This window comes from Ranitomeya variabilis, chromosome 3 (genome assembly GCF_051348905.1).
Source record: "Ranitomeya variabilis isolate aRanVar5 chromosome 3, aRanVar5.hap1, whole genome shotgun sequence".
Classification (NCBI taxonomy): Eukaryota; Metazoa; Chordata; class Amphibia; order Anura; family Dendrobatidae; genus Ranitomeya; species Ranitomeya variabilis.
The window spans coordinates 406,132,498-406,153,621 of record NC_135234.1 but is presented as its reverse complement, the minus strand read 5'-3'; the positions used below and the strand labels follow the sequence as shown (position 1 = coordinate 406,153,621).

At 38.8% G+C, this 21,124-nt stretch overlaps 1 protein-coding gene and 1 long non-coding RNA gene across 12 annotated transcripts in view; one reads left to right on the top strand and one right to left on the bottom strand.

The window, feature by feature from the left end:
- The window catches only part of BCAS3 (BCAS3 microtubule associated cell migration factor), a 1,590,540-nt gene that overhangs the window by 1,283,402 nt on the left and 286,014 nt on the right, over window positions 1-21,124 (top strand). The gene's annotated exons all lie outside the window — the stretch shown is intronic.
- Window positions 9,351-19,291, bottom strand: LOC143818273 (uncharacterized). Of its 2 annotated transcripts, none has more exons than XR_013224433.1 (3): window positions 18,530-19,291; window positions 18,097-18,207; window positions 9,351-11,529 (listed from the first exon to the last, which is right to left on the bottom strand). It is a non-coding gene; the product is annotated as an uncharacterized LOC143818273 (long non-coding RNA). The 2 variants fall into 2 exon arrangements; XR_013224434.1 differs by having other exon boundaries at window positions 18,569-19,291.

Below are 21,124 nucleotides of genomic sequence, written 5' to 3'. Positions count from 1 at the left end.
AAGAAACAGACTTTTCTGTCAAAGAAAAACAGTTCGAGCTGCACTTTATTAGTGTCTTCTCAAGTCTACAGTCTCATATTGAGTCTCCTATGTTGGGATGTTTGGACAGATCTTAATACAGGAAAGATATATATCTTCGTACCGTGTTAGCTAGTTCTGGACAGATCTTAGAGATTCTTAGTTTCACTTGGCTACTGGGGCACATTTATGAATTCTGTCTAACATTTAGACATTAGGCCCCCTTCATTAAGATTGGCATTTTGTACGCCAGTCTTAATGTTGGACGTGTAAGAATAAGATGCACAAAATTAATTACGGTGTACACACCTCTTAATAAATTAGATGCATCTTACCACTGGCATGTTCTTCTCCAGAAATGTTACTCCAGTCAGGAACTGGAGTACATTTCTGTCATAAGTTACGCCACTAAACGTTTGAAGAATTGCCAGATGGGCTCCGCCAAGCCCTGTGCCATCCGTAATCTGCTCATTTTTGGCATGAACACAGGAAAAGCTATAAAATGTTTGTGCAACTTCGAGTTGTACAAAACTTTTACAACTTTTAAAGTGTTTTAAGCCAGTATTATAGTGAAATTACTTTGATGAATTGGGGCTATAAACTTAGTCTAGATAGTCTAAAAATGCAACAAATTTAGAAATGGTATCCGTACACTGAATCATAAATTTGGTGCATCTTCTGAAACTATGATGAAACCTTACACCACCTTTTGGATGGCTCACTTTTAGACCAATTTTTGGTGCCAAAATTTTTGTATGTTTTGCATGCCCCTTTCTAGTTAAGCGTAGCAATACCCATATTTATAACTTCAGAAAATATTATTTCCTCCCATTTTTGGCACATTTTGAATGGCAAATTTGCGCCTCAGTGTTAACTGGCATTGATGCTTTTATTGTGCAATATCAAATAGTCTAAATGGATAATAAAATATATAGTGGAGATTAGTGTAAAAAGACATTAGACTTAAAAATCTGCAGATAGCGTATGATTGTGTTCTGATCAGGCAGCAGCGTCTATACTAGTAAATGCTCTCTGACATTTCTCACCAAATATACTTGGGGATAATTGAAGGTGATTTGTTTTCTGCCAAAATCATCTGGTGCCAGAATTATTTGAATGTGCTCTAATTACGTGGACATGACTACTCACAATCAGTAAATGTTCTGCACTAATGTGGGTTAATAGCAGGGCTAGGCATAAATAATTCCTCTGATTCTATCATAGTTTTAAGATTTAAGTAAAAGTCCATTGAGTTTACCCTAAAACCTATCATGTTGATCCAACCGAAGGCAAACCCCGTATTTGTTGGTTGCTATTTGCCCAATAGTGGAGGAGAAAAAAATCTTCATGTCTCCATAGGACTTATATTTTTGTATAGTAGTTGAAATGGGATCAAGTTAGGCAACTCATCTTTTTTTCCCTTCAGAAGAGCACTGTTGTGTTTCATTTTTCATTTATCTAGATTTTCGCTTGTCAAAAAAGGCTACACACAAAAGCGCAAAAATAGATGTTGCTCCCAAGGGGTCTAAGTGAAGAAAAGTGGACTTTCATTCTTCCATCTAGGTGCAACATTTCAGCTTTCTAACCGAAGCTTTATTTTAAGCAGAGCTTGAGTTGAGAAGCTGAAACGTTACACCCGGATGGGTGAATAAAAAGGCCACATTAATTTTTTCACTTCGACTCCTTGAGGGCTGCCTCCATTTTTGCTCTATTGTATACAAACAGGACTATCTTCCCTACTTCCCTAGGTGGGATTGCATCATTGACTGCAGATATTTGTGTGTCCTGTAAAAATGTCACATATCTGCTCCTTGTAACACTTTTATCGCCACTTTTTATTTCCATTTTGAATAGTCTTATTAGCTAATAAATATTAATTTATATTAAAAAATAAAGATAAATACTATTTTCAAATTGTTCCCCTCTTTCCCTACTCGTTGGCCACAATGTCCACAGGAGACTTTTTATTCTATGCTTATTATTGTAATTGAGGTAATATAGGTAATTTCTGTACATTTTTGTATAGTTTTTTTTTTATTATTCTTTAATACCCTATGGCATTGTTTCCCAAACTCCAGTCCTCACGGCCCCCAACAGATCGTGATTTTAGGATTTCCTCAGCATTGCACATATGATGAAATTATTATTAAGGCATCATAGATTGCCACATGATCTCTCACCTGTGCAATACTAAGGAAATCCTACAAGCTTGATCTGTTGAAGGCCGTGAAGACTGGAGTTTGGGAAACACTGCTTTATAGTATGTAAGGAGTGCAAAGTCTTATCACGAAGGGCCATAGAGGCTCTAGCAGTACCGCCATTCCACTATCTAATTTATATTGCTGTGTCCGGTTGGTTACTGTTGTTTATTTTAAAGGGAATCTGTCAACAGATTTTTGCTACCCCATTTGAGAGCAGCATTATGTAGAGGCAGATACCTTTATTTTAGTGATGAATCACTTACTTGGCTGCTTGCTGCAGATTTGATTAAAAACTATTTTATCTGTTGCAGATCTGCTAGTTCTCTGAATGCTGAGCTCTGTATAACCCGGCCCACATCATTGATTGGCAGGTTTCTGTGTACACTGTGCATAGCCAAAATATGTTTACTAGTGGGTCCTGTAGTGATAATCTCCTGCTGATAAAACATTGCTTTTATCCAAATTACAACAAACAACCCAGTAGGTGACACATTGCTGGAATCAGGGCCCCAGTCTCTACATTATTAGGTACCAAATACCTGGTGACAGATTCCATTTAAAAGTAAAAAAAAGGCATGACATACTACTATGCTGTTAGATTATGTATATTGCATACTGCATAACTCTGATCTGCCTGTACTTGGGCATTTATAAAAATAAAAAGGAAACTCTTACTGAGAATAATTTCTCAGCTGAAGAAAAAAAAATTGGAATGATAAAATGTTAGAATACATTCTGCCACTGTTGTTTCCCTTGGGATTTCCAATGGGAGACAGAAAGGCTGACAAGTCTCTTCCTGTTGTAGGTCAGAGCTTAAAGGAACTCAGTCATCTTCCCACCAACTCTCCTGGAACTCACGGTTAAAATTAGATGCTGGGTGAACTTTTGGAGCTCATTTCGGAACACTTCAGAAATAAAGTATAAGGAGAATGATTTTTTTTCTCACAGTATCTTTTTGGTTCTGTGTGAAAATAAAATGAAACTATGTTCTGTTGGTAGGCTGAATTGCTTCTGAAGTGACCTTAAGTAATCCCGAAAAATACCACATTAGCTATTGTAGGCATAACTTAACACTTTGGATCTCATTAGTATCTTCATTAAGGTCAAAGGAAAATCCATACCTTTATTCCTATAATTTGACACTTGAAAAAGGATTTCCACCCATCCATTTTTCTTTTTTTTTTACCTGACCTAATGTAGTTTAAATAAATAGCAATATATACTCACCAACCAATCTTTCCCCACCCTTATGTACCACTAATTCTCTACTGACTGGCTCAAGCAGAAAAAGAGTAACAATAATGGTAAAGAGCCCAAGTAGTGCTATGGAGGAGCGATGGGCAATTAGGTAGTGCATATTGATTTTCAAAAAATATTAGACTACATTGGGCCTGATTCTTTAAAAAAACAATGTGACTGACGTTCTCTTTAAAGATGCAAGATTTTGTGTTCCTTTTTCATCTTTTGCATTCTGAAAGCCATAACTGCACTATGACTTTAGCCTTTAGAATTGGCATTGTTTAGGTCCTGGTAACGAGAAATGCCTTACCGTGGCTACCAGCTACACATGAATTGGCCAATTTATGCGCTAAGCTTTCTCAATTTTTGATATTTCTGGTGCAGTAATGCAATTCAATTTTCATATTTCATGTTTGCAGGCTGTGGCGCTACAGAGGGCTGCCTTATTTGTTTGATTTAGTCTTATGTTGACTGCCAAGAAAGGAGCCCATGATCTTGCTGTTTCTGATGTTGTCATGACCAGCAAAGACATCGGTTCTGTCCCAATGAAGGACAAAGATGGATCTCTAGAACACAGTTATGTAGGTAAGCTTAATTATGGGGCTAAGTAGAGTTCCATAAATCTAGCCAAAATTTGTCATGAATGTGTAAAACATAAAATTTGAAGCAGTTTGCAGAATTTTTGAAAAATTGCAACATAACTCAGGTGGCCCTTGCTGGTCCTGCAGTGGTGACATTGCATCCATCATTCACGTAACTCCTGTAGCCAATCAATGACTTTGGTTGGGTCACTTTGTATGTACAGCAGGTGACAATGTATTCAAGGTGTAAGAAATGGATATTTCTTCACTTTATAACATTGCCTATGCTATCACAATTTTTTTTTAATATCCTGGAAAACCCCATTAATCGACACCTTAAATATAAAGTATAATAAGCTAATACTTGAGGCTTATATTTCTCTACCAAGACATATAGCATATAACACCAACTTGCCTTGGATGTTCTTCATCGAAATTTGATCAATCGGCTAAAAATTTTGACAGAGGTGATTTTAGCTAAAAATATCAAACCACGATTGTGTTTAATGAATCTTCTACTTTACTTACTAGAGCGGTTGCATGTCACATAACAGAACAGTCTCCGTCTCATGTGAGTTACAATAATAAATATAAGTAGCTTTTCATCTTGTTTGTAGTCTCGCTGAACTTGGATCAAATACGAGCATGTAATGTAATAGGCCTGTGCTGTGTGCAGAGAAAAAGGCAACAGGAAAATAAAGTCTAGGGGTTAACCAGGGAAATTCACCCATTCAACTTTATGTGAAGTGAATTATTAACTGTCATCTCTAAAATTAGGTCGGGCCTGCTGTGGTAGAGGCATGCCAACACAGGACACCCGAGACCCCATGTACAGTAAAGGTGGAGGGGTGTTCTGCTTAGTTTCTCATGCAGGACGGAGCACCCTCACCATTTATATGTCAGTTCTACTTGATTACACTTCTGATTCTAGACTCCCAACAGCTTGTAAATGTTTTTATCATTCCTACCCTGAGTGCGGAGTGGTGTATAATGTCAGTATTTGCTTTTTTTCTGACCACATCTGTTTCCCAGGCTCGTTACTTTTATGTTATAATGTTCATAACACATACAAGTATATATATATATATATATATATATATATATATATATATATATATATATATATAGTAATAACACAAATACACACATATAAGCATAAGACGATACTAATCTATATGGTTTTATAAACCTATATATATTACGTATTTGTGTACTATTCATATATATTAATATATAGATGCAAAACTCTGCAGCTCAGGTGATGCAAGTGCAAGACTGGCTCAGTACCCTATCCAACATAAAAAAATAAAAATATGAGGGAGAACTTAGTTTCTGAAAAAAAGTGTTGGTCTTTTATTTATGCATAGGCACTAGTGATGAGCGAATATACATGTTGCTCGAGATTTCCCGAACACGCTCGGGTGACCTCCGAGTACTTTTTAGTGCTCGGAAATTTAGGTTTTTTTGCCGCAGCTGAATGATTTACATCTGTTAGCCAGCATAAGTACATGTGGGGATTCCCTAGCAACCAGGCAACCCCCACATGTACTTAGCCTGGCTAACAGATGTAAATCATTCAGCTGCGGCGATGAAAACTAAATCTCCGAGCACTAAAAAATACTCGGAGGACCCCCGAGCGTGTTCGGGAAATCTCGAATAATGGGTATATTCGCTCATCACTAATAGGCACCTATTGATTAATAACTGATCCACATCAATTTTTTTTACATAAATAGAAATGCTACTTCATTTTTTTATTTTTATCAATAGATAAATACACCCTCATTAGTAATGTTTAATATATAATGTATACGTAAGCTTTATTAAGTCGTAGATAAAACCATATGTTGGGCTATGTTCACACCTGCATTGGCGACTGTTTCTGCAGTTTTGGATTGGAAGAATAGCAATGTATGTAGGGTAATGGTGCTCACAAGTTGCTGCCGTGAACATCTTGCAACACATCCAGCATTACTTTGTGGTTTCTGTCTATGCTAGCCCCAATGACATAGATATGAACAGTGCCTAAGGGTGCGTTTACTATAGCTGATGGTGGTCGATAAATACGGTAATCGCTGATCGGCTACATAAAAGCCAATCGACTGTTGTTAAATAACCTGTTTAGATTGGCCAATAGCACTTCCCATGTGCACAAAGTGATCGGTCCACCAGCTTAGGCCATTGTTCATGAGAACAACCGTTTGGCTAGTTTTTCAGGTGATCAGGAGCCTGTTTACACTGGCCGGTTATCAGAAAATGAACATGTCTTTGATTGCTTATTCCCTAGAATCTGCCAATGTGAATGCATGTATAGCATTTCAAATTTTATCTTTGCTCTTTAAAATATATTATTATTGAAATAAAGATATTTACTGAACCCTTGGCTCTAAAAATTGATTAAAATGTATGTAAATTGCACTAATTTAGCATTACGCCATGTTTAATATATACTTAACGTCTCCTAAGTTCAGTGTCTTTGTATGTCTATGGTTTCTTCATGCGAATCTCTCAGTAGGATCAACCTTCCTAAGGCATCTGTATGGGCTTGTAGGTCATGAGAAGTTGAAGAAAGTGATACCTTGATATCCTCAATCTTATGTTTTCTTCCAAAGAAATCCATGTTTTTCTTATATGTAAATGAGCTATTAAAAACTATGTACAGAACACGGATCTGCATAAAAATATGCCTCCAGAGCTTTTTTTTTTTTTATAACAAAAGATGGTTATATTTGTGAGGTATGTAACACAGTACAATAGAACTTTGTCTCCTTACAAACTTGTTTGCTGCAGCTCTCACAGCTCTGCTGTATTACAGCACTATTGCAACACTTTCTGCCTGTCAGATGGAAGGTGAACTAAGAAGGACCTGCAGAAGTGTCAGGTATAATCACATACAGCTCTGCAGTGAGATCAGGAGAGCAGAGAGCGGCCATTACACATCACACTAGTAATGTCCTCTTCTATTTAAAATAAGCCCTAGAGGCAGAGTCTCATGCAGATCAGTGTCCAGCCCATAGTCCTGAGCATTTCATTTACAGTACATATAAGAAAAGCATGGATATCTCTGTAATAAGACATCAGATTACAGATATCAAGGTATCATTTTATTCAGCTTCCCATGATCTACATGCCCATATAGACGACTTAGAATGGTTGATGCTACTGACAGAATACCAAAATATTACTTATTGTTTAAATCAGTTCTTTGTGTTTCTTGTATTTTTTAAATAATTGTGGCAATTTTTTTTTCATATCTTGATCCTTATTAAAAATAAACAAAGTTAGTAATCTTTTACGTTTTCAGAGTCAAGAATAGGGCATTTCTAACACTCATACTTCCTGTCTATTAAAAAATAGGTTTCAGCAGGGCTCCATATTGCTAGAGGCAGGATTTAAATGACCGGTAATACTCCTATGCACCGCTAGTAGGCGATGTTACAGCTGACCCTGATTCCCCTCTTTCACAATGACTTTTCAACAGACACTTTAATGCAAAAGATAGAACCAGGCTTTGACCATCATGGCTTATGTACAGTGCCTACAAGTAGTATTCAACCCCCTGCAGATTTAGCAGGTTTACACATTTGGAATTAACTTGGCATTGTGACATTTGGACTGTAGATCAGCCTGGAAGTGTGAAATGCACTGCAGCAAAAAAGAATGTTATTTCTTTGTTTATTTTTTTTTTAAATTGGGAAAAGTTTTTTCAGAGGGTCATTTATTATTCAACCCCTCAACCCACCAGAATTCTGTTTGGTTCCCCTAAAGTATCAAGAAGTAGTTCAGGCACAAAGAACAATGAGCTTCACATGTTTGGATTAATTATCTCTTTTTCCAGCTTTTTCTGACTATTTAAGACCCTCCCCAAACTTGTGAACAGCACTCAAACATGGTCAACATGGGAAAGACAAAGGAGCATTCCAAGGCCATCAGAGACAAGATCGTGGAGGGTCACAAGGCTGGCAAGGGGTACAAAACCCTTTCCAAGGAGTTGGGCCTACCTGTCTCCACTGTTGGGAGCATCATCCGGAAGTGGAAGGCTTATGGAACTACTGTTAGCCTTCCACGGCCTGGACAGCCTTTGAAAGTTTCCTCCCGTGCCGAGGCCAGGCTTGTCCGAAGAGTCAAGGCTAACCCAAGGACAACAAGGAAGGAGCTCCGGGAAGATCTCATGGCAGTGGGGACATTGGTTTCAGTCAATACCATAAGTAACGTACTCCACCGCAATGGTCTCCGTTCCAGACGAGCCCGTAAGGTACCTTTACTTTCAAAGCGTCATGTCAAGGCTCGTCTACAGTTTGCTCATGATCACTTGGAGGACTCTGAGACTGACTGGTTCAAGGTTCTCTGGTCTGATGAGACCAAGACCGAGATCTTTGGTGCCAACCACACACGTGATGTTTGGAGACTGGATGGCACTGCATACGACCCCAAGAATACCATCCTTACAGTCAAGCATGGTGGTGGCAGCATCATGCTGTGGGGCTGTTTCTCAGCCAAGGGGCCTGGCCATCTGGTCCGCATCCATGGGAAGATGGATAGCATGGCCTACCTGGAGATTTTGGCCAAGAACCTCCGCTCCTCCATCAAGGATCTTAAGATGGGTCGTCATTTCATCTTCCAACAAGACAACGACCCAAAGCACACAGCCAAGAAAACCAAGGCCTGGTTCAAGAGGCAAAAAATCAAGGTGTTGCAGTGGCCTAGTCAGTCTCCTGACCTTAACTCAATTGAAAACTTGTGGAAGGAGCTAAAGATTAAAGTCCACATGAGACACCCAAAGAACCTAGATAACTTGGAGAAGATCTGCATGGAGGAGTGGGCCAAGATAACTCCAGAGACCTGTGCCGGCCTGATCAGGTCTTATAAAAGACGATTATTAGCTGTAATTGCAAACAAAGGTTATTCCACAAAATATTAAACCTAGGGGTTGAATAATAATTGACCCACACTTTTATGTTTAAAATTTATAAAAATTTAACTGAGAAACAAAACTTTTTGGTTTGTAAGATTTATGCATCTGTTAATAAATCCTGCTCTTGTTTGAAGTTTGAAGGCTCTAACTTATTTGCATCTTATTAAACCTGCTAAATCTGCAGGGGGTTGAATACTACTTTTAGGCACTGTACATGTCATGTTTCCTGAATCAACAGAAAGTTGAAGACTCAAAAATCCCAGGGGGCTGATTTGAAAAGACTGAAACATTTGTATTTTTTATTTTGAATACAGATTTATGTTAAAAAAGTGCCAAAAATACTTAAAAAATGCATGTAACACTAAAACCTGGTTGAATCAATATATCATTTTCTAATGATAATATCCCCTTAAATTGCAGCTCTGACATGTTAATACTGAGAAGTAAAAATGCTTTAAAAATAGAAGTTTTAATAGTTTATTTTTAACAATTAACAAAATGTAAAATAATGATGAAAAGAGAGACCTACATCAAATCAATATTTGGAGTGACCGCCCTTTACCTTCAAAACAGCATCAAATCTTGAATTCCTGCATACAGTTTTTAATGGAACATAGCAGGAGCGTTGCTCCAAACATCTTGGAGAACTAACCACAGATATTCTTTGTATGTAGGCTTGCAAAAATCCTTTTGTCTCTTCATGACTCAATTATGATGTTAAGGTCAGTGCTCTGTGAGGACATATCATCACTTCCAGGACTCCTTGTACGTTTTTACACTGAAGATAGTACTTAATGCCATCGGCCATATGTTTGGAGTCATTTTGCGGTTGCAGAATAAATTCGGAGCCAATCAGACGCCTCCCTGATTGTATTGCATGTATAGTTATCTGCCTTTATTTCTCAGCCTTGAGGACACTAAGAAATGTGCAAAGTTGAAGACTATAGACTAAGTAGTCATGCTTACTTCCTTTTGAAATCGTAAGATGTCCAGCAGTGCCATCAGCTCAGAACTGGCAGCAACTAGTGTAACCCAGCTACGTCCATCTACTGTTTGGAGAAGCTTATCCAGACGTGATCTTGATGGAAGAATTGCAATACTTTTGTCATGGAAACAAGCCTATGTGACTCCACTGTGCATGAAAACATAGGAATTGGGGTGCAGAAAAATGGCAGCAGGAGCAGTAAAATAATGAATGTCTGCAAGCAACAGTGAAGCATGGTGGAGATTTCTTGGAGACTTGTGGCTGCCTGTCAGCAAATGGATTTACAGGTTTAATCAAGATTATTGGTATCCTCAATTCTGAAAAATACAGACGGATATTTATCCATCATGCAATGCCATTACGAAGGCATATCATTCATTCCAAATTTATCCTGCAGCAAGACAGTGATCCCAAACATGCAGCCAATATCATTAAAAACCATCTTCAATGTAATGAAGAGCAAGGAGTCCTGGAAATTATGACTTGGCCCCCACCAAGCACAGAACTCAACATCATTGAAACTGCCTGGGATTTCATGAAGAGACAGAAGAATTTCACAAGTCTAAATTAACAGAAGACCTGTGGTTAGTTCTCCAACGTTTTTGGAACAACCTCCCTGCTGACTTCCTTCAAAACGTGTGTGCAAGTGCTCCTAGAAGAATTGTTGGTTTGATAGTGTTTTAAGGCAAAGGGAGGTCACACAAAATATTGATTTGACTTAGTTTTCTCTTTTGTTCATTCATTTTGCCTTTTTTCTAACTGATAAAAAAACCTGTTAACACTTCTATTTTTGAAAGCATTCTTACTTTGCAGCATTTTTGCTGCACCTGCCTAAATCCTTTGCACAGTAAGGTATATGCTAATAGTCACATAATTGTATTCTAAACTATTATTACTTGTCATAACTGTCAATCAGTGCTGCTTTGCTGTAGTAATAAGCTGCCCACTTATAATAAGAATGCTAGGTTTACAACCTGAATATTAAGTTCCGGATACAAATGTATATCTGTAATATGTATCAAGAACGGAGCACTTAACATGTAATTTAAGCTAATGTTTTCTAAGCATTTCCTGCTTGCGTGATGCTTTGGTCACTAACCAGATAAACACAAGTCACCAGTCATGGTGATTAGACTTGCAGTCCCGGTGGTACTGGATACTGTAGAACAGGCGTCGTTTCTTTTTCTCTCTTTCTGGGCTCTTATCTTATTCTTTTCAATCTGCAGCTATTATAGCTTGTCTTCCAACCATCTGGTTACAATCCATAAGCAGCGCCAGAACTTTTCGAAATGTTACATATGCTAAGGAAGCAGCTGGAAAGAGAGCTGGGTGGTGCTTCTTGACATTTCATTCTTTTGAAGAAGACAGAAAACTGTCTCTTAATTAGTCCTGACGAATGTGTGGTTCAGTCTGGCACCATTTTGAAATTAACGTTATGGAATTCACGGTGAATATAGAAGTAGAAGAAATGATGTTGCTTTCAGCCGGCATCCATTGTACGGAATGTGGTCGTTTTACACATTCCATGGAAGTGAAACTTTCAAAAGATCATTATCCCTTTCTTTCCTTTCCATGTTTCCAGGGTAAAATCTGTTACATTAAAATAAATTAGTGCACAGTAAGGGGGCACACTCATGGGTGGTTTGAACATCTGCACAAAAGGTGAACACATGTTGAACCAATTTACAAATAGTGTTCAATTGATCATTATGAGAAATGCAGTTATAATACTTACAATAGTTTGTAAAGCAGCACACTGTGTAGATTATATACAACAAGCTCATATGACGGTCTGCCTAGATGTATAAGTGATGGCATTGTTATAGTTCCACATATAACAATCATTTCATCATTGTGTTAAGGTGGGTTACATTGTATTCATCATTTGTATCACACGTCAATGTGTACTGATAAATATTCTAATACACTATATATTCTATCCATGAAGCTAATCTGTAAACATCGCTTATGGAATGATATTGAAATAATTAGATCTCCGGTCTTTGCTTTAAAGCACAGACTTTCCACATTGCTTTCCATTATGAATTCAATTAGTAAAACTATTTCTCTGAAGTTGTTCTGCTCAGGTGATAGCTTGGTAATCCACAGAGACTCCACCGGACTCATTTTTAATTTTGACATGAAAATATGCAGAGGTTTGGGAGAGATAACTTAAGATATTTCTGGTTGTTGGGGTTAATTAAGATATATGTTCCTATATGTAAATAATGCAGGAGACCTAATTGACTTTGATTAAGTGCAAATTAAGATCACACTTGTACTAAGGTGGGCGATTTACATTCCATAAGGCTGTCAACTAAGTGTGTTGGATTTGATAAGCCCTGCTTGCTGTGAATGTGGGGAGGATCTTGGTAAGTCTGGAGAACCTCATAAATGTCACATGTGGAGGACGAAGCATATGGACACACATCTTTTTCTTCTTGCTAATCATACAACTTTCTTTGGCCAAAAAAGTTGGGTTTCTACTTAAAATCAATCACTTGCAAAACTTTTATATAATTGACCATTTTTTTCTTATTTATTGTTTTATTCTGCAGTATATTTTACACCATATCATGTATGGTAACTTCAATTCCGAATAGTGTTTGGGATTTGGAGGTTTCAATACCCAGGTTAGCCTCACATATATTCTTTCTGGGTGAAATCATCAAATTCAGCTTAAAGTCATAGTCAAAATTAATGTTATTAGTATAATCAAGTGTTTAGGCTTAGAAAAATAATTATTGATTTATTATTATTTTTTTGTTATCATGTATATGTTTAGGGGTAACTGGCCTTTACATACACTCTGATTGGGAAGGGGCAGCTTACTTTACCTGTGCAGTATAATCTAACAGCAGAGACCAGAGATATCTCTAATCTCTGCCATTTAACCCTTTATCTGTGGTAATAAGTGTTTTTTAACAGCTCAAGATCTGTACAAGGACCTAGGCTTATGAGGGGGGGGGGGGATAATCCCTTTTGTTAGGGCATGAGTTGGTATCTATGCCCTCTACAAAGTCTCAAGATATAAATTAAATATTTTTGTATTAACTGTAGTAAGCTAGGTAAATGCATCATATAATTTGTAATGATCCATGTAAAAATATAAAAACTGCAGCAGATTTCATTTTTTTGTTAATCACAAATAAGAATAACTTATAAATGTAAGTGGTAATCTATATGTACTAAAACAGGGCACCTCCAGGGAACCTGTCACCCCCCCAAGCCTAATAAGGTAAAAGAGCCACCTTCTGCAGCACTAAGGCTGCATTCTGTGAAGGTGGCTTTTATGTTTTTGATCCCTAATAACGCTGAAATACTCACTTTTATAAATTGTGTGCCATACCTGTATTGAGTCCAGGGGTTTTCTCCCCTTGACTCAGCCACCTCGCAGCCGTCCATCATGCCCTCAGTGCATCGGGCGCCGCCTCCTCTGTGTTTCCTCATGTTACCGGCGCCTGTGCTGTGCTCTCATTTTTCGGGCATGCACCATGCGCGCTGCCCTGGAACTCACATCAGCTGATGTACTGAAATCGCACCTGCATGTAGTGGAGGCCTGAGATCCCGCCCCGCAGTGTGTTATGATTTATTCACACTGCGGGGCTGGGAACCTGGTGCTGTGCGCAGGCGCAATCTACTTGCATCACTTGATGTAAGTTCCAGGGCAGCGCGCACGGCGCATGCCTGAGAAATAATGCCGGTGACGGCACAAAACAGAGAGGAGACGGCGATCGGTGGGATGATGTACTTCTGCAAGGTGGTTGAGTCAGGGGAAGAAATTTACCCCCTGGACTCAATACGGGTAATTTATAAAAGTGAATATTTCAGCATTATTAGGGATCAAAAACATAAGAGCCACCTTCACAGAATGCAGCCTTAGTGCTGCAGAAGGTGGCTCTTTTACCTCAATATACCCTGGGGGGTGACAGGTTCCCTTTAAGAACATATTAGGGTCAATTCATTAAGACAAGCATGTCGCACTCTCATGCTATGCTAGTCTTGCTGTATGAGAGCCCTCTGACTGGGGCCTAAGGGGTAACATTTTCCTTGTTAAGAGTGACTTACCAGTGTAAGGAGACTTATAGATCATGCAGTGCGTCCCTGGGAAATTAAATATGCAAGTTGTCTCTTCAGAGAGGAATTGAACTCTGGTGCCACCTATTGGAAGTAGCAATCCCAAAAGTCAATATCAACCCTTCAACTAGCCTTGCCATATGACTTAGGATAAAAGCCAAATCAGAATCTCAATTTGCAGACATGTGTTTTGGGGTGTTGCCCCTCCTCACTGCAAAGCTTATAATTTGATTTGCCTGCATGAGATGCTTCTGACTAAGGTCTGAGGGATAATGTTTATCCTTGTTGTGAGTGACATGCCAGAGTAAGGAGACTTTTAGGCAATGCAATGCTGCTCTGAGAAGTTAAATATGCAAATTGCCTAATCAGAGAGGAAGAAGACTTGAGCTCTAGTGCCACTTAATGGAAGTAGCAATCCTAAAAGTCAATATTGACCCTTTTATTGAGCCCTGCCACATGACTTCGAATAAAAGTGAACCAGAATCTCAAATTGCAGACATGTTTTGGGGTGTTGCCCCTCCTCAGTGCAAAGTATGTGATCTAATTTGGCTGTATGAAAAGCCTGACTGGAGTCTAAGGGGTAATGTTTATTTTTGTGGAGAGTGACATGTCTGACATGCATGTGTAAGGAGACTTTTAGGCTATGCAATGCTTCTCTTGTAAATTTAATATGCAAATTCAAGTTCTCTTCCCCTCAGAAGAGGCAATTTGCATATATATTAACAATCATACAGTTTTAAAGCTAGTAGTCTCTAACATCCACAAATAGCATCATAAGGCTGGCATCAGATGTGCAGTTTTGATGTAGTTTTTTTGAGCCAGTGCTAGGAATGAATCAAAAAAGAAGAAAAGTGTAAAGCAAAGACTTCTAGTTTGCTTCTATCCAATTCAATGCTTGGGTCACACTGCATCAAAAACTACCACAAAAAAGGAATATGTTATCTTAGTCTAAACACTCCTTTTACCTAGCATTGTGTAATGATATGAAATTTGTTTGGTACAAATGTGGCAGTAAAACATACAAATGTTCGATTATTTTTAAGGACTCACATTTACTTTTGGTGGTGTGCCAGTTTGCTCCTTCATTTTGGAACAAAACAATTCAGGCAAAAGTATTTTTAATGTGCACCAAAAAGATTAGATCATCCCCCCTCAGTAGAGACTTTTCAAAATTGTATAGAAAAGAGGTCATGAGGAGTGGCGTAACTAGAGTTCGATGAGCCCCGGTGCAAGGTTTGTATCGGCCCCCCACCCTACGCATGTTAGTCAGATATATGGGTCCTTGTAGCATTCTAAATCCTATAAGGACATACAAGTTGCACCTTCTCCCCCATTATGTAATAATGTCCCCCATCTTGGGCTCTATCCTAGTGTATATAGTATACATCCCTCATTCTGGTATATATGTCCTTCTTCCTGGCCCCAGCCTGGTATGTCTATATGTCCTCCATCCTTGTATATATGTCCCCTTTCATAGCCCCCATCCTTGTATATACAGTGGGGAAAAAGTATTTGATACACTGATGATTTTGCAAGTTTTCCTACCTTCAAAGAATGAAGAGGACTGTAATTTTTATCATAGGTATATTTCAACTGTGAGAGACGGTATCTTAAAAAAAATCCAGAAAATCGCATTTTATGATTTTTACAGAATTAATTTGCATTTTTTTGCATGAAATAAGTACAGTATTTGATACAATAGAAAAACAGAACTTAATATTTGGTACAGAAACCTTTGTTTGCAATTACAGAGGTCAGACGTTTCCTGTAGTTCTTGACCATGTCTTCTCACACTGCAGCCGGGATTTTGGCTCACTCCTCCATACATATCTTAACACAGATCTTTCAGGTTTTGGGGCTGTCGCTGGGTAATATTAAGTTTCAGCCCCTTCCAAAGATTTTCTATTGGGTTCATGTCTGGAGACCAGCTAGGCCACTCCAGGACCTTAAAATGCTTCTTACAGAGCCACTCCTTAGTTGCCCTGACTGTGTGTTTTGGGTCATTGTCATGCTGGAAGACCCAGCCATGACTCACTTCAATGTTCTTACTGAGGGAAGGAGCTTGTTGGACAACATCTTGCAATACATGGCCCTATCAATCCTCCTTTCAATACGGTGCAGTCGTCCTGTCCCCTTTGCAGAAAAGCACCCCAAAAGTATGATGTTTTCCCCATCATACTTCACGGTTGGGACAGTGTTCTAGGGGTTGTTTTCATTCTTCCTCTTTCTCCAGACACAGCGAGTGAGTTGATACCAAAAAGTTCTATTTTGTTCTCATCTGACCACATGACCTTCTCCCATGTCTCCTTTGGATCATCCAGATGGTCATTTGTGAACTTCAGTAGGGCCTGGACATGTGCTGGCGTGAGCAAGGGGAGCTTTCATGCCCTGCAGGATTTTAATCCATGCCGGCGTAGTGTGTTACTAATGGTAATGTTTGAGACTGTGGTTTCAGCTCTCTTCCGGTCATTAACCAGGTCCTCCCATGTAGTTCTGGGCTGATTCCTGAACTTTCTCAAATTCATCTTTACTCCACAAGGCAAGATGTACACAGCCAAAGACCAAGGAAGATTGACAGTCATCTTGTATTTCTTCCATTTTCTAATACTTGTACCAACTGTTGCCTTGTCACCAAGCTGTTTGCCTATAGTCCTGTAGCACATCCCAGCTTTGTGCAGGTCTACAATTTTATCCCTGGTGTCCTTTAACAGCTCTTTTGTCGAACAGGTCTTTGCGAGCCAGAATTCTTGCTAGTTGGTAGGTGATCAAATACTTATTTCATGCAATAAAATGCAATTTAATTATTTAAAAATCATACATTGTGATTTTCTGGTTTTTTTTTAGATTCTGTCTCTCACAGTTGAAGTGTACCTACAATAAAAAATACAGACCTCTCCATTTTTTGAAGGTGGAAAAACATGCAAAATCGGCAGTGTATCAAATACTTACTTTCCCCACTGTGTATCCCCCATCCTGGTATATATGTCTTTTCTCCTGGGCCCCATCCTGGTATATATATCCCCCGTCTTGGGCCCTATCCTGGAATATATATCGCCCACCCTGGTATATATGTCCCTTACCCTGGTATTTATATCCCCATCCTGGTATATATGAACCCCATCATGGTATATATGTCCCCCATTCTGCCATTGTTCTTTATTGCATATACAAAAAAATGATTCTACTCACTGTCCCTTCACTTCCCCGCCATGTGGTATCCTCTTCTGAAGCTAGTAGCTGATTTCAGAGTGCAAGTGACTGGAGCGCATGACCCCCTGGTTACGTGCATGCCGACGTCAGCTGCTAGCCTCAGTTTGGCTGGCAGCGTGTATTGCAGTGCACAGACCTGGCTGGTCTCTGTGCCACAATACACTTCAGTTGAATGTGCGTCGGAGGACACACATCCAGTTGAAGCTTGCGCTGGGGTCAGCGGGCCCCTCACCTCTGCGACCACACTCGTTACGCCCCTGGTCATAAGTTTATCTAGTCTAGTAACATATTTATTAGTGGCTTGAGCACGTTATTAGGCTCAAATAATAGTATAAAATCAGCTCAGCATTGGTATAAATAAAAGAGTAGTGCTAGATTGAGTGCCCACTATGAGTTTTTGGTGATTTTTTACACTGTGTATTTTTGCTATTTAAAAAATTTAGCATCTTACAGTTTCAGAAAATTGAATTGGATTTATAGAAATCTCATGCTGTGTGTTTTTGAAATCTGCAACATGTCAATTTTCCTTGCTGGTACACTGAGTGTTATGTACAGATTTTTGCCATTGAATTGCTTTAAATGTGAAAAATCTGCAGGTAAAAAATCATTTGTGTCTTTGCTTTGATTCTCCTATGGAAATTCACAAAAACACATGCAATCCTCACATGACTTTATCAATGAAAGTTTATCAAAGCCAAATACCAGGAAGTATCAAAAACAAAGCAGCTTTATTTAAAACATGGCAGACCAAAATAGAAAAAAAAACTATAAAAGAGCACAAAAAAACACACTCAAATCGTAATAAAAAATACAAATTACCTGTAATAGGATTATAAATACTGCAGAAAATCTGCAACATTAAATACTCACCGTGGGAATGTAGCCTTTACCATTCTTCAGTTTGTCTGCCTGTTAGAATTGTCCCCGGGTCAAGAAGGTCAGCTAGACTTGTCACTGTTTGGTCCAGAAGTTGTAAGTTTGCTGTAAATCAAGATGAATATTTTAAATGTTGCATGGAATTTCTATCTTGTAAAAAACTATGAAAACTTGCCTTAATTCCGGAATGAAATAGACACCATGATTGGCTGTATACCATAGATGCTTCATTACTTACATGATTAAACAGGTTTTGATTTATTATGAGTGAGAGGGTGATCACTTGCCTTCAGTGGCAGAATTAAATCTCTTGTTTGTTTTTTTAACTTTGCCTATGCCAGTTATGTTCTTGAATATATCTCTATTTTCTGTTGCTTATATAGCGCCACATAGATAGCAGCACTGTACACAGATTGTCATCACTCACATCATGTATTTCTTTTATTCTTTGTAAAGCCACACATACTTTTCTCTCGAGGATGTGTAGTACATGATATTTCCCCCAGTAAATGATGAGCTCTGCATCTAGAATGTGCTGTCTTCTATTAATGACATCATCTCATCCAACATGAAAGTGAAGTCATGTTTTGTGTTAGTTTTTTGCTTTCATTCCGAAAAGTAACAAACAAGACGAGAAGTTTGAAGCCCTATTCAGCAGCAAACTGGTTAAAGGTTTTAGCGTGCAGACTGGCCAGCAGGAGTTGGCGGTATATAGCAAGGGGGACGCCAGCCTGTCTCCAAACTTTTTAGCCCTCCCCAAGTGCAGAGATGAAGGAAGAGCCCACTATAAATCACTGGAGATTAGAGACCCTGTTCTTGCCGACTCTGCAGGGTTGCACTGCTTAATGTCAAAGCCTCACGTATTACTTTAGCAGCTCTCCTTTTCTTTATTAAATCCACTTTGAAATAAAAAATGATGATATTTCCAGTAAGGGGGAGAATGCCTAAAAGGATTTGCAAACTATCTGTTATGTTACATTACGGAGACTAATAACTGTTCAGGGAGCCGGCTGAAATTGTTGTATCACTCGGTAAACAAGCAGGCAGGATGTGTAAAAGGTTTCCCCAATTGTGGATCTGTTTTTTAGGAGATGACGTACACTATCAGTGATCAGGGTGGAGACACCGTACAGTCAGGATAAATCATATTTGAGAAGACATTTGCTGCTGAAAATTCCGAGACCTTATAGTCCATTTCTTGATTTTTGTTGTGAAAACCTTTTCCACAGTGTGGTACAGAGAATGTTCTACTTCACCTAAGTCCCTGTCCCTAATGGGGCTTACAATCTTATTTCCCTGTCTCTCTCACACTGGGGACAATTTCATAAGTTGTCAATCAACATATCAGTATTTTTATTGATGCGTGTGATGAGCCCAGAGTACCAAGAGGAACCACGCAAAAACACAAGGAGATCATGGAACACTAGATGATGCTCACGGTCAGATACAAATTCAAAAACTTTGTTCTGCAAGTCAACAATGCCACTAAGCCACCAAAGTATTTTCACACAAGTCAGTAATTGACGTCCGGGTGCTGTCTGATTTTTCTCCATTGACTGCACATTGTCCCACATTTTCAAAGAAAATGGCACAGTTTGGGCTAAGTCTTAAGTGTTTTTATTTCATCTTGACCACTCCGTATTTATCAAATGTTGCACTCTAATGATAAATTTGATGTAAATTACACAAGTGCATTTTTTTTCTTTTTTTGTTATGGGAATGCACTCCCCAATATTAGATAAGAGCAGGAGACCAATGTGTCAAATATCAGATGATAATTAATAATTATGTGACAAATTGCAACTTTTTGCCAAATTTCAAGCTTGAAAAAGGTTCAGTTGAACCAAAACGTCGCCACGCCATATGTACTGAATAAAGGCCACACTCTTTTTATTATATACTAGCTGACTACCCGGCTTCGCCCGGGTTAATGACTGCTGTTAGCAAAATAGAATGTGTTAACAAAAATTTATTCTGCACGCAAAAACCACAAAACAAATAGATGGAAATGTAATTATTAAAAGGCAAAAACTAAGCTAATAGAAGCATTTCACAACATATATTAGCTTTGTTATACTGAGAATGTCTTTGTTGCCTATATTAACCAATCAGAGCTCAGATTAATTAACTGTAGCAATATAGAAGCTGAGCTGTGATTGGTTGCTATTGGCAGCCTGATAAATCCCCAGCCAACAGGAAGACCACCCCCTGGCAGTATATATTAGCTCACACATACACATAATAGACAGGTCATGTGACTGACAGCTGCCGTATTTCCTATATGGTACATTTGTTGCTTTTGTAGTTTGTCAGCTTATTAAATCAGATTTTTATTTTTGAAGGATAATACCAGACTTGTGTGTGTTTTAGGGCGAGTTTCATGTGTCAAGTTGTGTGCGTTGAGTTGCGTGTGGCGACATGCATGTAGGGACTATTGTGAGATGAGTTTTGTGTGGCGACATGCGTGTAGAAACATTTTGTGTGTCGAGTTGCATGTGACAGGTTAGTGTAGCAAGTTGTGTGCAGCAAGATTTGTGCATGGTGAGTTTTGCGCGTGGCGAGTTTTATGTGTGGTGCGTTTTGAGTATGTGCAAGTTTTGTGTGAGGCAACTTTAGCATGTGTTGCAACTTTTGTACATGTGGCAATTTTTCCGTGTGTGCAAGTTTTGCATGAGGTGAGTTTTCCATGAGGTGAGTTTTGCACGTGTGGCGAGTTTTGCGTGAGCCTAGTTTTGCATATGGCGAGTTTTGCATGTAGCGAGTTTTGCGCGTGGCGAGTTTTGAGTGGTGACTTTTGTGTTTCGACTTTTATGTGGCGAGGTTGGTGTGTGTGTGGTGAAATGTGTGCTGAGGGTCGTATATGTGTTCAAGCACGTGGTAGTGTGTGGCGCATTTTGTGTTTGTGTTCATATCCCCGTGTGTGGTGAGTATCCCATGTCGGGGCCCCACCTTAGCAACTGTACGGTATATACTCTTTGGCGCCATCACTCTCATTCTTTAAGTCCCCATTGTCCACATCTGG